A 13,373-nucleotide genomic window follows, 5' to 3' on the forward strand; every position below is an offset into this window, starting at 1 on the left:
GGTTTCTGCTAATAACCAAGAAAAATTATCTTTCACAATTGGTGCAGAATCCAACCAGAGGAGCAGCACTTTTAGACCTAATACTATCTAATAGACCTGACAGAATAACAAATCTGCAGGTGGTTGGGCATCTAGGAAATAGCGACCACAATATTGTACAGTTTCACCTGTCTTTCACTAGGGGGACTTGTCAGGGAGTCACAAAAACACTGAACTTTAGGAAGGCAAAGTTTGACCAGCTTAGAGATGCCCTTAATCTGGTAGACTGGGAGAATATCCTCAGAAATAAGAATACAGATAATAAATGGGAAATGTTTAAGAACATCCTAAATAGGCACTGTAAGCGGTTTATACCTTGTGGCAATAAAAGGACTAGAAATAGGAAAAACCCAATGTGGCTAAACAAAGAAGTAAGACAGGCAATTAACAGTAAAAAGAAAGCATTTGCACTACTAAAGCAGGATGGCACCATTGAAGCTCTAAAAAACTATAGGGAGAAAAATACTTTATCTAAAAAACTAATTAAAGCTGCCAAAAAGGAAACAGAGAAGCACATTGCTAAGGAGAGTAAAACTAATCCCAAACTGTTCTTCAACTATATCAATAGTAAAAGAATAAAAACTGAAAATGTAGGCCCCTTAAAAAATAGTGAGGAAAGAATGGTTGTAGATGACGAGGAAAAAGCTAACATATTAAACACCTTCTTCTCCACGGTATTCACGGTGGAAAATGAAATGCTAGGTGAAATCCCAAGAAACAATGAAAACCCTATATTAAGGGTCACCAATCTAACCCAAGAAGAGGTGCGAAACCGGCTAAATAAGATTAAAATAGATAAATCTCCGGGTCCGGATGGCATACACCCACGAGTACTAAGAGAACTAAGTAATGTAATAGATAAACCATTATTTCTTATTTTTAGGGACTCTATAGCGACAGGGTCTGTTCCACAGGACTGGCGCATAGCAAATGTGGTGCCAATATTCAAAAAGGGCTCTAAAAGTGAACCTGGAAATTATAGGCCAGTAAGTCTAACCTCTATTGTTGGTAAAATATTTGAAGGGTTTCTGAGGGATGTTATTCTGGATTATCTCAAAGAGAATAACTGTTTAACTCCATATCAGCATGGGTTTATGAGAAATCGCTCCTGTCAAACCAATCTAATCAGTTTTTATGAAGAGGTAAGCTATAGGCTGGACCACGGTGAGTCATTGGACGTGGTATATCTCGATTTTTCCAAAGCGTTTGATACCGTGCCGCACAAGAGGTTGGTACACAAAATGAGAATGCTTGGTCTGGGGGAAAATGTGTGTAAATGGGTTAGTAACTGGCTTAGTGATAGAAAGCAGAGGGTGGTTATAAATGGTATAGTCTCTAACTGGGTCGCTGTGACCAGTGGGGTACCGCAGGGGTCAGTATTGGGACCTGTTCTCTTCAACATATTCATTAATGATCTGGTAGAAGGTTTACACAGTAAAATATCGATATTTGCAGATGATACAAAACTATGTAAAGCAGTTAATACAAGAGAAGATAGTATTCTGCTACAGATGGATCTGGATAAGTTGGAAACTTGGGCTGAAAGGTGGCAGATGAGGTTTAACAATGATAAATGTAAGGTTATACACATGGGAAGAAGGAATCAATATCACCATTACACACTGAATGGGAAACCACTGGGTAAATCTGACAGGGAGAAGGACTTGGGGATCCTAGTTAATGATAAACTTACCTGGAGCAGCCAGTGCCAGGCAGCAGCTGCCAAGGCAAACAGGATCATGGGGTGCATTAAAAGAGGTCTGGATACACATGATGAGAGCATTATACTGCCTCTGTACAAATCCCTAGTTAGACCGCACATGGAGTACTGTGTCCAGTTTTGGGCACCGGTGCTCAGGAAGGATATAATGGAACTAGAGAGAGTACAAAGGAGGGCAACAAAATTAATAAAGGGGATGGGAGAACTACAATACCCAGATAGATTAGCGAAATTAGGATTATTTAGTCTAGAAAAAAGACGACTGAGGGGCGATCTAATAACCATGTATAAGTATATAAGGGGACAATATAAATATCTCGCTGAGGATCTGTTTATACCAAGGAAGGTGACGGGCACAAGGGGGCATTCTTTGCGTCTGGAGGAGAGAAGGTTTTTCCACCAACATAGAAGAGGATTCTTTACTGTTAGGGCAGTGAGAATCTGGAATTGCTTGCCTGAGGAGGTGGTGATGGCGAACTCAGTCGAGGGGTTCAAGAGAGGCCTGGATGTCTTCCTGGAGCAGAACAATATTGTATCATACAATTATTAGGTTCTGTAGAAGGACGTAGATCTGGGGATTTATTATGATGGAATATAGGCTGAACTGGATGGACAAATGTCTTTTTTCGGCCTTACTAACTATGTTACTATGTTACTATGGTATATAGGAGCAGGTAGCAGTGGTATATAGGGACAGGTAGCAGTGGTATATAGGAGCAGGTAGCAGTGGTATATAGGAGCTAGTAGCAGTGGTATATAGGGGCTAGTAGCAGTGGTATATAGAGGCTAGTAGCAGTGGTATATAGGGACAGGTAGCAGTGGTAGATGCATAAGAAAATAAAAACTCTGTACTTACCTTCAGTCCTCTTCCAGGAAGTGCTGAGTCCTGTTCAGGGCAGAGCAGTGTGACGATCTCCCTGCTCTGAACAGGTCGGCAGTGAGCAGTGATTGCAGCCTGTGCTGTAATACTAAGTACAGGCTGCAATCACAGCTCCTGGCTGCAGATACTCACCCCGGACCTCGCTCCCAGCAGCAGCTTCTCCCTGGCAGCTCCTGCTATGATCGCACACACTGAGCTGTGTGTGCGATGACAGAGGAAAAAAACAAAATGGCCGCGATCTCCTCTCACAGCTGTGACGTAGCAGCCCAGGGGGTGTGCCCAAGTCACAGCTGAGAGGCAGGAGAAGCGGTCGGAGCCCGACTGTTGGCTCCTATGCCCATGGCTGCCGTAAGTGAGGTGTGCAAGTGTCGTGTCCAGACACTTACACCCACACTAATGAAAATGGCGGCCTCCAGTGGCAAAAGTAAAAATGAATAAATAAAAAAGTATTAAAGTACTACATTTACTTTTGTATTAAAAATAATTGATTATATAATCAATAATTATTAATACAAAAACTAAAATCACGGCACCCTCCCTTTAACCCCTTACCGGCATCGGACGTACTATACCGTCCGATGCCGGCTCCCCTGCTTTGATGCAGGGCTCCGCGGTGAGCCCGCACCAAAGCCGGGACATGTGAGCTGTTTTGAACAGCTGACATGTGCCCGTAATAGGCGCGGGCAGAATCGCGATCTGCCCGCACCTATTAACTAGTTAAATGCCGCTGTCAAACGCAGACAGCGGCATTTAACTACCGCTTCCGGCCGGGCGGCCGGAAATGACGTCATCGCCGACCCCCGTCACATGATCGGGGGTCGGCGATGCTTGTATATTGTAACCATAGAGGTCCTTGAGACCTCTATCGTTACTGATTGCCCGTCGCTGTGAGCGCCACCCTGTGGTCGGCGCTCACAGCACACGTGCAATTCTGCTACATAGCAGCGATCAGCAGATCGCTGCTATGTAGCAGAGCCGATCGGGTTGTGCCTGCTTCTAGCCTCTCATGGAGGCTATTGAAGCATGGCAAAAGTTAAAAAAAAAGTTTAAAAAAATGTGAAAAAAATAAAAAAAACATAAAAGTTTAAATCACCCCCCTTTCGCCCCAATCAAAATAAATCAATAAAAAAAATATCAAATCTACGCATATTTGGTATCGCCGCGCTCAGAATCGCCCGATCTATCAAATAAAAAAAAGTATTAACCTGATCGCTAAACAGCGTAGCGGGAAAAAATCTCGAAACGCCAGAATTACGTTTTTTTGGTCGCCGCGACATTGCATTAAAATGCAATAACGGGCGATCAAAAGAACGTATCTGCACCGAAATGCTATCATTAAAAACGTCATCTCGGCACGCAAAAAATAAGCCCTCAACCGACCCCAGAGCACGAAAAATGGAGACGCTACGAGTATCGGAAAATGGCGCAATTTTTTTTTTTTTAGCAAAGTTTGGAATTTTTTTTCACCACTTAGATAAAAAATAACCTAGACATGTTTGGTGTCTATGAACTCGTACTGACCTGGAGAATCATAATAGCAGGTCATTTTTAGCATTTAGTGAACCTAGCAAAAAAGCCAAACAAAAAACCAATGTGGGATTGCACTTTTTTTGCAATTTCACCGCACTTGGAATTTTTTTCCCGTTTTCTAGTACACGACATGCTAAAACCAATGATGTCGTTCAAAAGTACAACTCGTCCCGCAAAAAATAAGCCCTCACATGGCCAAATTGACGGAAAAATAAAAAAGTTATGGCTCTGGGAAGGAGGGGAGCGAAAAACGAACACGGAAAAACGAAAAATCCCACGGTCATGAAGGGGTTAAATAATAAATGTTAAACTTTAAAGGGTATTCTTTGTAAACTGAATCCATTTTTTCAGCTTTTAAAATGCATAGGAAATGTGTTTCCAGTAACTATTACTTTCTACTTATGTTGTTAGTGAAGATTTAATAAACTATAAGGCTATGTGCACACGTTGCGGATTAGGCTTAGGAATTTCTGGTGCGGATTCTGCCTCTCCTGGCAGAAAACGCACCTGCGGTTCCGCAGCATTTTTTGTGTGGTTCCGCAGCGTTTTTTGTGCGTTTTTGCTGCGGTTTTCTTGCGGATTTGCTGCGGTTTTTACCCCTGCGGTTTTCTATCATGGAATGGGTACAAAAACGCTGCAGATTCAGAAAAAAAGTCGTGACATGCTACTTCTTTTAAACCGCAGCATTTCCGCAGCGGATTTTCTGCAAAGTGTGCACAACATTTTTTTTTTCTCATTGATTTACATTGTACTGTAAATCAATTGTGGATCTGCAGCGTTTCTGCACCTCAAAAAATGCTGCAGATCCGCAGAGAATCCGCAACGTGTGCACATACCCTAAAGTTATAACATTTTTTCAACCAAATGTCTCTCTCTTTCTAAGTTTAACCTTTTGACCTGCCCGACAGAGCTCCATTTTCATATCTTACCAGTGTCATTTCATGTGGTAATAACTTTGGAATGTTTATTCCAACACCAGTGACTCTGAGATTTTGTCTTGATACTTTGCACTTTAATCATAGTGGAAAATGTAAGTTGGTAAGATTTACGTTACTTTATGAAAATTTGGGAAATTTGGTCAAAATGTAAATACACTAGTTAATAATTACATTTCTCTTATGTCTAGTTTATATCAGCAGAATTTTTAAACACCTTTTTATTTCGTTAGGAAATTAAAAGGGTGAAAAGCTTACAAGCAATTTTTCATTTTTTTTTAGCAAAATTTATTAAAAAAAAACTATTTTTTACAGACCTTTTCAGTTTTGTAGTGAGTTTGAGGACCTACATATTAGAAAACTCCAAAAATTGATGCTATTTTGAAACTGCACCTCTCAAAATACTCAAAGCCACATCCAGAAAGTTTGTTAACCCTTCAAGTGCTTCACAAAAAATAATGCAAAGTGGAATTAAATATTACATTCTTTCAGCTAAAATGATTTATCCTCACGTTTCATTTTCATTAGTTCTAATGAGAGAATATGCACCCAATTTTTTTAATATATATATATGTTATAGTAAATGCAGCAATACCCCATATGTGGTCAGCCATTTAGCAATGTACAGTGTTGTTGTTTTCTGCCGGCTAATTGCTTAGTTCCATCGACTGGTCGGGCTTACCCTGGAGGGGTGTGACTACCTGGTCTTCACTAGAGCATCTGATGGTGAGGATAGGCTTTGGCCATTAGGGTAGTCGCCATGTACCACTACAGGGCAGTGATCGGGCCTACAGCAACTGACCAATGGGTCAGAAGCACATATGCGAGGCATAAAGGATGAAGACGCGGTGACTCATCTTCATCACCGCACTTCTCATGATCCATGCCACTCATCTTCATCACCGCACTTCTCATGATGTTGCCTCATTCGCGCCACCAGGCCTTGCATCTCTTTGTTGCATCGTTTCCATTTTGCATGCATGCCTGCCTTACCGATAGGCGAAGGAGCTTCATTAAAATATTCCCAAACTGGGTCTCTTTTACTGCCTGCTGCCATTATAAGGAAAGAATGTAATAAACCTCAGATCGTACACACAAACAGATCCAGACTTGTCTGTCTGTGGCTATGCTGCAGTATTGTGCTCAAAGTTTCACTTTCATTTTCTTGTCTGCTTGCCCTTCCTCCTCCTCACACTTAGATTCACATTCTTCTTGTGTTGTGCAGATCTATTCCACTCCAAACAATCAGAAACATATTGTCTAACTTCTTGGACTTGGCACTGAAGGGGTTGATTCTGTATTCATAGGTTTGTAGAACAATAGGATTAAGGTCTTTTTCTCAACTCTGTTCATGTTGTAACATTTTTGCCGTGAAGAAGAGGCTGGGACCTCTGCGGAGTCAAATTCAGTTAGGTAGAAACTTTGATTTAAAGCAAGCCTTACTGACTAGTGATTTAAATCGTGATTTAAATCGTGATTTAAATAAGTTAGATTTAAATCAAATCCACCCTGCTTTGCTGGGACAATAAACTGCATCGTTTGTCACTGCAAAAATGTGATGTGTGAACATAGCCTTAGTCTTCAGCATGTCCGTTTATGTCAGGGATGTGGAGTCAGTATCCATTTTGGTGGGGTTGGAGTCGGTATAAGATGGACCGACTTCAACAATATATAATAAATTGGGTTCAGCAGTTCAGTGCAGGATGTGCTGTAAATGTCTGTTCTGTTCCTGATCTAAGGATCTCAGCTTTTAGCTGAGATGAATCTGTCCTGCACTTTATGTACATTCTCACTATTAAGCACAGTGGTGTGGATTCGGTGTCCATTTTGGTGGAGTCTGAATTGGAGTCGGTATAAAATGGACCGACTTCTAAAATATATAATAATTTGGGTACAGTAGTTCAGTTCAGGATGTGCTGTAATTTTTTTCCTAAGAATTTGGGAAAGTTATGAAATATCCTATAAATGTCTGTTCTGTTCCTGATGTAAGGATCTCTGTTTTTAGTTGAGATGAATCTGTGCTGCACTTTACATGCTCAGTAGTGAGGCCATGCTGTGGGGTCGGGAGTCAGAGGTTTGTCTTACCGACTCCACAGCCCTGGTATATGTTGTAAATTTTCACTGCAGATTTCAGCCATATCGGCAGCATTTTTGCATCATAATCTGAATGATTTGGTGTGGATTTTGCTTTTGCAGATTTTGCACTGCATGATATTGGTTCCAAGGGATAATTCCCTTAAAGGGGTTGTCCACTTGTTTTATATTTATACTCTATCCTAACCTCAGTGAGGGTCTGACACTTGGCTCAGCTGATCAGCTGCTATGAGCTCTGGCAGAGGCTGCTGGATAACAGGCGATCGGTGTAGGTGCCATTTACACATACAGATTTTCTGTGGCCTTGGATTTGGATGCTAGTATCATGTTGTGGATTGCAATAGCTTAAATCTGTGAAAATCCGCAGTATAAATTGATGTGCTGCCGAATTGCAGTCTGCACCACTTGTCAATTCTCACTGCAAATATTGTCTACAGGATGTTGGCAAAACCTTCTCTTCTTGCTTCTGCTGTAATTAGCGGTGAATTTCTTACCTGCCAAAGTGTTAATCAAGTTTTTGTCTGTCCCCACAATGACAACTATGACTGAAGTTGAGGCCGTCTGGTGCGTTGTTATACTGCTTACTTTGTAGTTGCATGTGTAGTAGTGTTGTCCGTGTGAGACCTATCATAAATTGATGACTTGATTAACAGGCAGTTTATCAGGATGCAGGGCGTGTGATTATTGTGGAAGTGCTATCCTTTGCTTCGCGCTGATAGCATGAGCCGGCTTAGGTAAACTGTAAAAATGACTGTAATCAAACATAATAAGTGTTGACACTGAACATGTCAGAGCACGGCACGGACTGCTGTGATTTAGACCTGCACTGGTCTACCAATGCGTTTAACTTGATTACACCATAGATTTCTCCATTGATGAACACAGGTTGAATTAACACATGAGCACTAATGTACCTTCCCACCATTATTGTTGTACATGAAGCAGTGGCAGATGCCGGCAGTTAGTTACACAAACATTAGTATTAACGATTGGCCATTTGGAATTGGTGACAAACTGCAGCCTAGTGAAATCTTGAGCCCGAAACCAATCAGCAAGTTAATGAGGGGAGAAATTGCCACTGCAGCTTCCCTTAATTACATTCAGGCTTGGCAGGAGCCGGGACACATAGGGCTGCGGGTAGGATGGCAAACCAGAGGTCGCAGGACCTGCCTTCCTATCTTCTTTTCAGTAGCAATAGGGACTTGTAAGTGATTTTAGAATCATCCATCCTTGGAATGGTGTTAATAATTTTGTTTGTTTTATTACCTCCGATTGTAAAGACAGTTTCAAGGTTTCATTTCTGTTTTATGCTATGTAAAGTAGCTAATTTTCTACATACAATTAGTGAAATTGCATTATAGCATTAAATATGTGAATATGTCATTCTTATTTCAGCTTTTATTACCGCTGATCCACTCATTAAAGGAAAAGTGTCAGTGGAAAATGATCTACTGTTTAAATCAAGGCTTTATGGTCAATATATTTTTAACAAAATGTTTGTTGATTATTGTTTTTAATTATCCATATTAGTAGCTTAAAAAAATGACATCCTGAACTCTACAGTTTCCACTCTCCACTGACTGTTCTGTAGACATTTCATTATCTCTCTGTAGCCATCACATGCACAGGCATCATTACAATGATAGGCAGTATCTACAGTGCCACTCAAATTTTGGACACCCGTGTTCTTGCAATATCTTTCCTTGCTTTATTAGAATGTGCACATGGTAGATTCAGACTGAAGGCAGCAAAACATCCAAGGAACACAGTAGTAAAGATGCAAGTGTGCAACAAACCAGAACATATGTGTTAAACCTTAGTTTCTTTTACTCTGATGACATTTTAGGCTACTTTCACACTAGCGTCGTTTGGGATACGTCGCAATGCGTCGTTTTGGCGAAAAAACGCATCCTGCAAAGTTGTCTGCAGGATGCGTTTTTTCCCCATAGACTAACATTTGCAGCGCATTGCCACACGTCGCAACCGTCGTGCGACGGTTGCGTCGTGTTGTGGCGGACCGTCCAAACAAAAAAACGTTGCTTGCCCCCTCCTCCCCGCAACTCACAATGGGGCAGCGGATGCGTTGGAAAAATGCATCCGCTGCCCCCGTTGTACGGCGCTTTCACAGTATGCGTGGGTACGTCGGCCCGACGCACTGTGACGGGCCGAGTACGACGCTAGTGTGAAAGTAGCCTTACACACAGTTTCTCAAACAGCGTCATCAGGTAGACATCTGGAATGTCTTCCTGACAGGCTTGAAGGAGATCCCGATGGTTTTGAGCACTTGTTGGCTACTTTGCCTACTTTGACCACTCTGTGGTCCAACTTATTCCAAACTATCTCAATTGTGTTAAGTTCGGTTCATTGTGGAGGCCATGTCTTCTGACACAGCACTCCATCTCTCTTCCTCTTTGTCTCATAGCCCTTACACAGCTTGGGGGGTTAGGTGATTGTTGTAGAATGCAGTATTAGCTATTCCGTGTGAGTCTTGAATTTGAAATAAATCACCAATAATGTCACCAACAATGCACCCCTACATCATTACATCTCCCCTTTCATGCTACATAACAGGCACCACACATGTAGAAACCATCCGCCCACCATTTTTCCGTCTCACAAAAAGATGGCATTTGGTACCAAAAATGACAAATTTTGACTCATCTGACCACAATACAGATTTCATCTGATCTAATGTCCAATTTTTGTGTTGCTCTTCTTGCTTATGATGCTCAGTAGTGGCTTCTTTACAACAATTAAACCATAAAAGCCTTCTTGTCGCAGTTTCCTCAGGACAGTTCATGTTGAGATGTGTCTGCTAATTGATGTATGTACCGTATTTAGATGCACCCCAAATTTTCAGAAGGAAAATAGGGAAAAAAAATTAATGTGTCAAATGGGGGCCCATCTTAAAGTCCGAATTCAGCTTACCATGAGGGATCGGCAGCGCTGGTGGAGCGTGGTCAAAGGGGGTGTTTGGTGGTCCTGCGATATGACTCCCATCCCAGACTGGTGCGGCCGGTCAGAAGGCAGAATAAATGTGAGTCTCTATTTTTTCACCATCCATTGTGGCGCTGTCTTTTTTCTCTGAAGTCTTGATATGTTGTCCGGGATGGGCTCCCTGGCTCTGGACGTGCGCCCCTGTGTCCGCTGAGACCTGAAGAAAAAAAAGGGTGCGGTTTTGACTTTTTTCTGTCTTGACTCTGATGGTGCGACCGGTTCGGCGGTGCTCTTGGTGCGGGGGCTCCGACGACATTTTCTGAAAAGCCCGGAGCCCCCGCACATCCATTGCTGTGATGACTGCAATATCTTCAAGGTTTTAGAAATTTTCCAGATTGAATAAACTTTGTTTCTTAATGTACCTTATATACTCGAGTATAAGTTGACCCCCCTAATTTTGCCACAAAAAACTGGAAAAACTTAATGATTCGAGTATAAGTCTAGGGTGGAAAATGCAGCAGCTACTGGTAAATTTCAAAAATAAAAATGGATACCAATAAAAGTAAAATTAATTGAGACAGTGTTAAGTGTTTTTGAATATCCATATTGAATCAGGAGCCCCATATAATGCTCCATACAGTTCATGATGGCCCCATAAGATGCTCCATACAAAATACGTCCCATATAATGCTCCATACAGTTTATGATGGACTCCATAAGATGCTCCATATTAAAATATGCCCCATATAATGCTGCACAAATGTTGATTATGACCCCATAAGATGCTCCATACAGACATTTGCCCCATATAATGCTGCACATGGCCCCATAAGATGCTCCATACAGATAATTGCCCCATATAATGCTGCACATGGCCCCATAAGATGCTCCATACAAATAATTGCCCCATATAATGCTGCACATGGCCCCATAAGATGCTCCATACAGATAATTGCCCCATATAATGCTGCACATGGCCCCATAAGATGTTCCATACAGATAATTGCCCCATATAATGCTGCACATGGCCCCATAAGATGCTCCATACAGATATTTGCCCCATATAATGCTGCACATGGCCCCATAAGATGCCCCATACAGATAATTGCCCCATATAATGCTGCACATGGCCCCATAAGATGCTCCATACAGATATTTGTCCCATATCATGCTGCACATGGCTACATAAGATGCTCCATACAGATATTTGCCCCATATGCTGTTGCTGCAATTAAAAAAATTAAAAAATCACATACTCACCTCTCAGGCCCCCAGCACTTGCTATACTCACCTTTCCCGTTCCACCGCCGACCCGTCCTCTGCACTGACGTTCGGGCAGAGGGCAGCTCGCACTAATCGCGTCATCGCGCCCTCTAACCTGAGCGTCACTGCAAAGGACGCGGAAGACGCAGCGGCGCTAACGGTGGAACGGGGACCTGGTGAATATTGTGCACTGCCCCCCGCCATACTCACCTGCTCCTGGTGCGGTCCCTGCACGTCTGTTCCCCGGCGCCGGCAGCTTCTTCCTGTAGTGAGCGGTCACATGGTACCGCTCATTACAGTAATGAATATGTGGCTCCACCCCGTGGGAGTGGGGTCCACGGAACTTATCTAGATGTGTGGTGAGAACTTTGAGCTTCCAAGGGCTTCACAGAAATTTATAACGTAGAACCGTGAAAATAAAAAATATTTTTTTTTTCCTCAAAAATGATTGTTTAGTCCGCGTTTTTTTATTTTCCCAAGGGTAGCAGAAGAAATTGGACCCCAAAAGTTGTTGTCCAGTTTGTCCTGAGTACGCTGGTATCCCATATGTGAGGGTAAACCACTACTTGGACACACGTCGCAATCCCTGTGAGGAGGAAGCGAATTGAGCTTAGGCTCCTCAAAAACATCCCGATAATCAGACAAAAATACCGGAACCTCAGAAGGAGTAGATGAAGCGATAGAAATCGGAGGTGCATCATCATGAACCCCCTGACATCCCCAGCTTAACACAGACATCGTTTTCCAGTCCAAGACTGGGTTATGAGTTTGTAACCATGGCAGACCAAGCACTAAGACATCATGTAAATTATACAGTACCAGGAAGCGAATCACCTCCTGATGAACGGGAGTCATACGCATGGTCACTTGTGTCCAGTACTGAGGTTTATTCATAGCCAAAGGTGTAGAGTCAATTCCTTTGAAAGGAATAGGGACTTCCAGAGGCTCCAGACTAAACCCACAGCGGTTGGCAAATGACCAATCCATAAGACTCAGGGCAGCGCCTGAATCCACATAGGCATCGACGGAAATGGCTGATAATGAACAAATCAGAGTCACAGACAGAATGAACTTAGACTGTAAAGTACTAATGGCAACAGACTTATCAACCTTTTTTGTGCGTTTAGAGCATGCTGATATAACATGAGCTGAATCACCACAATAAAAACACAACCCATTTTTCCGCCTATAGTTTTGCCGTTCACTTCTGGACTGAATTCTATCACATTGCATTGTCTCAGGTGCCTGTTCAGAAGACACCGCCAAATGGTGCACAGGTTTGCGCTCCCGCAAACGCCGATCAATCTGAATAGCCATAGTCATAGACTCATTCAGACCTGTAGGCGCAGGGAACCCCACCATGACATCTTTAATGGCCTCAGAAAGGCCATCTCTGAATCTTGCAGCCAGGGCGCACTCATTCCACTGAGTAAGCACCGACCATTTCCGAAATTTCTGACAATATATTTCTGCTTCATCTTGCCCCTGAGAGAGAGCCAATAAAGCTTTTTCAGCCTGAATCTCTAGGTTAGGTTCCTCATAGAGCAAACCCAATGCCAGAAAAAACGCATCCACATTGAGCAACGCAGGATCCCCTGGTGCCAATGCAAATGCCCAATTCTGAGGGTCACCCCGCAGGAAAGATATAACAATCTTGACTTGCTGAGCAGGGTCTCCAGAAGAGCGAGATTTCAAAGAAAGAAACAACTTGCAATTGTTCCTAAAATTCAGAAAACTAGATCTATCTCCAGAAAAAACTCTGGGATAGGAATTATAGGTTCAGACATAGGAGCATGTACAACAAAATCTTGTATATTTTGAACCTTAGCAGCAAGATTATTCAGGCTGGAAGCCAAACTCTGGACGTCCATGATAAACAGCTGAGGTCAGAGCCATTCAAGGATTAAGAGGAGGTAAGACGCAGCCAGGCTGCAATTAAGGCTATGCAGCAAACTCTGAGGGGGAAAAAAAAAAA

The 13,373-nt window shown here is 42.5% G+C and overlaps 1 protein-coding gene across 1 annotated transcript in view; it reads left to right on the forward strand.

Moving 5' to 3' along the window:
- DMRT1 (doublesex and mab-3 related transcription factor 1) overlaps nt 1-13,373 on the forward strand; it is a 354,547-nt gene that overhangs the window by 277,163 nt on the left and 64,011 nt on the right. The window lies entirely within an intron of this gene.

This window comes from Ranitomeya imitator, chromosome 1 (assembly GCF_032444005.1).
Source record: "Ranitomeya imitator isolate aRanImi1 chromosome 1, aRanImi1.pri, whole genome shotgun sequence".
Lineage (NCBI taxonomy): Eukaryota > Metazoa > Chordata > Amphibia > Anura > Dendrobatidae > Ranitomeya > Ranitomeya imitator.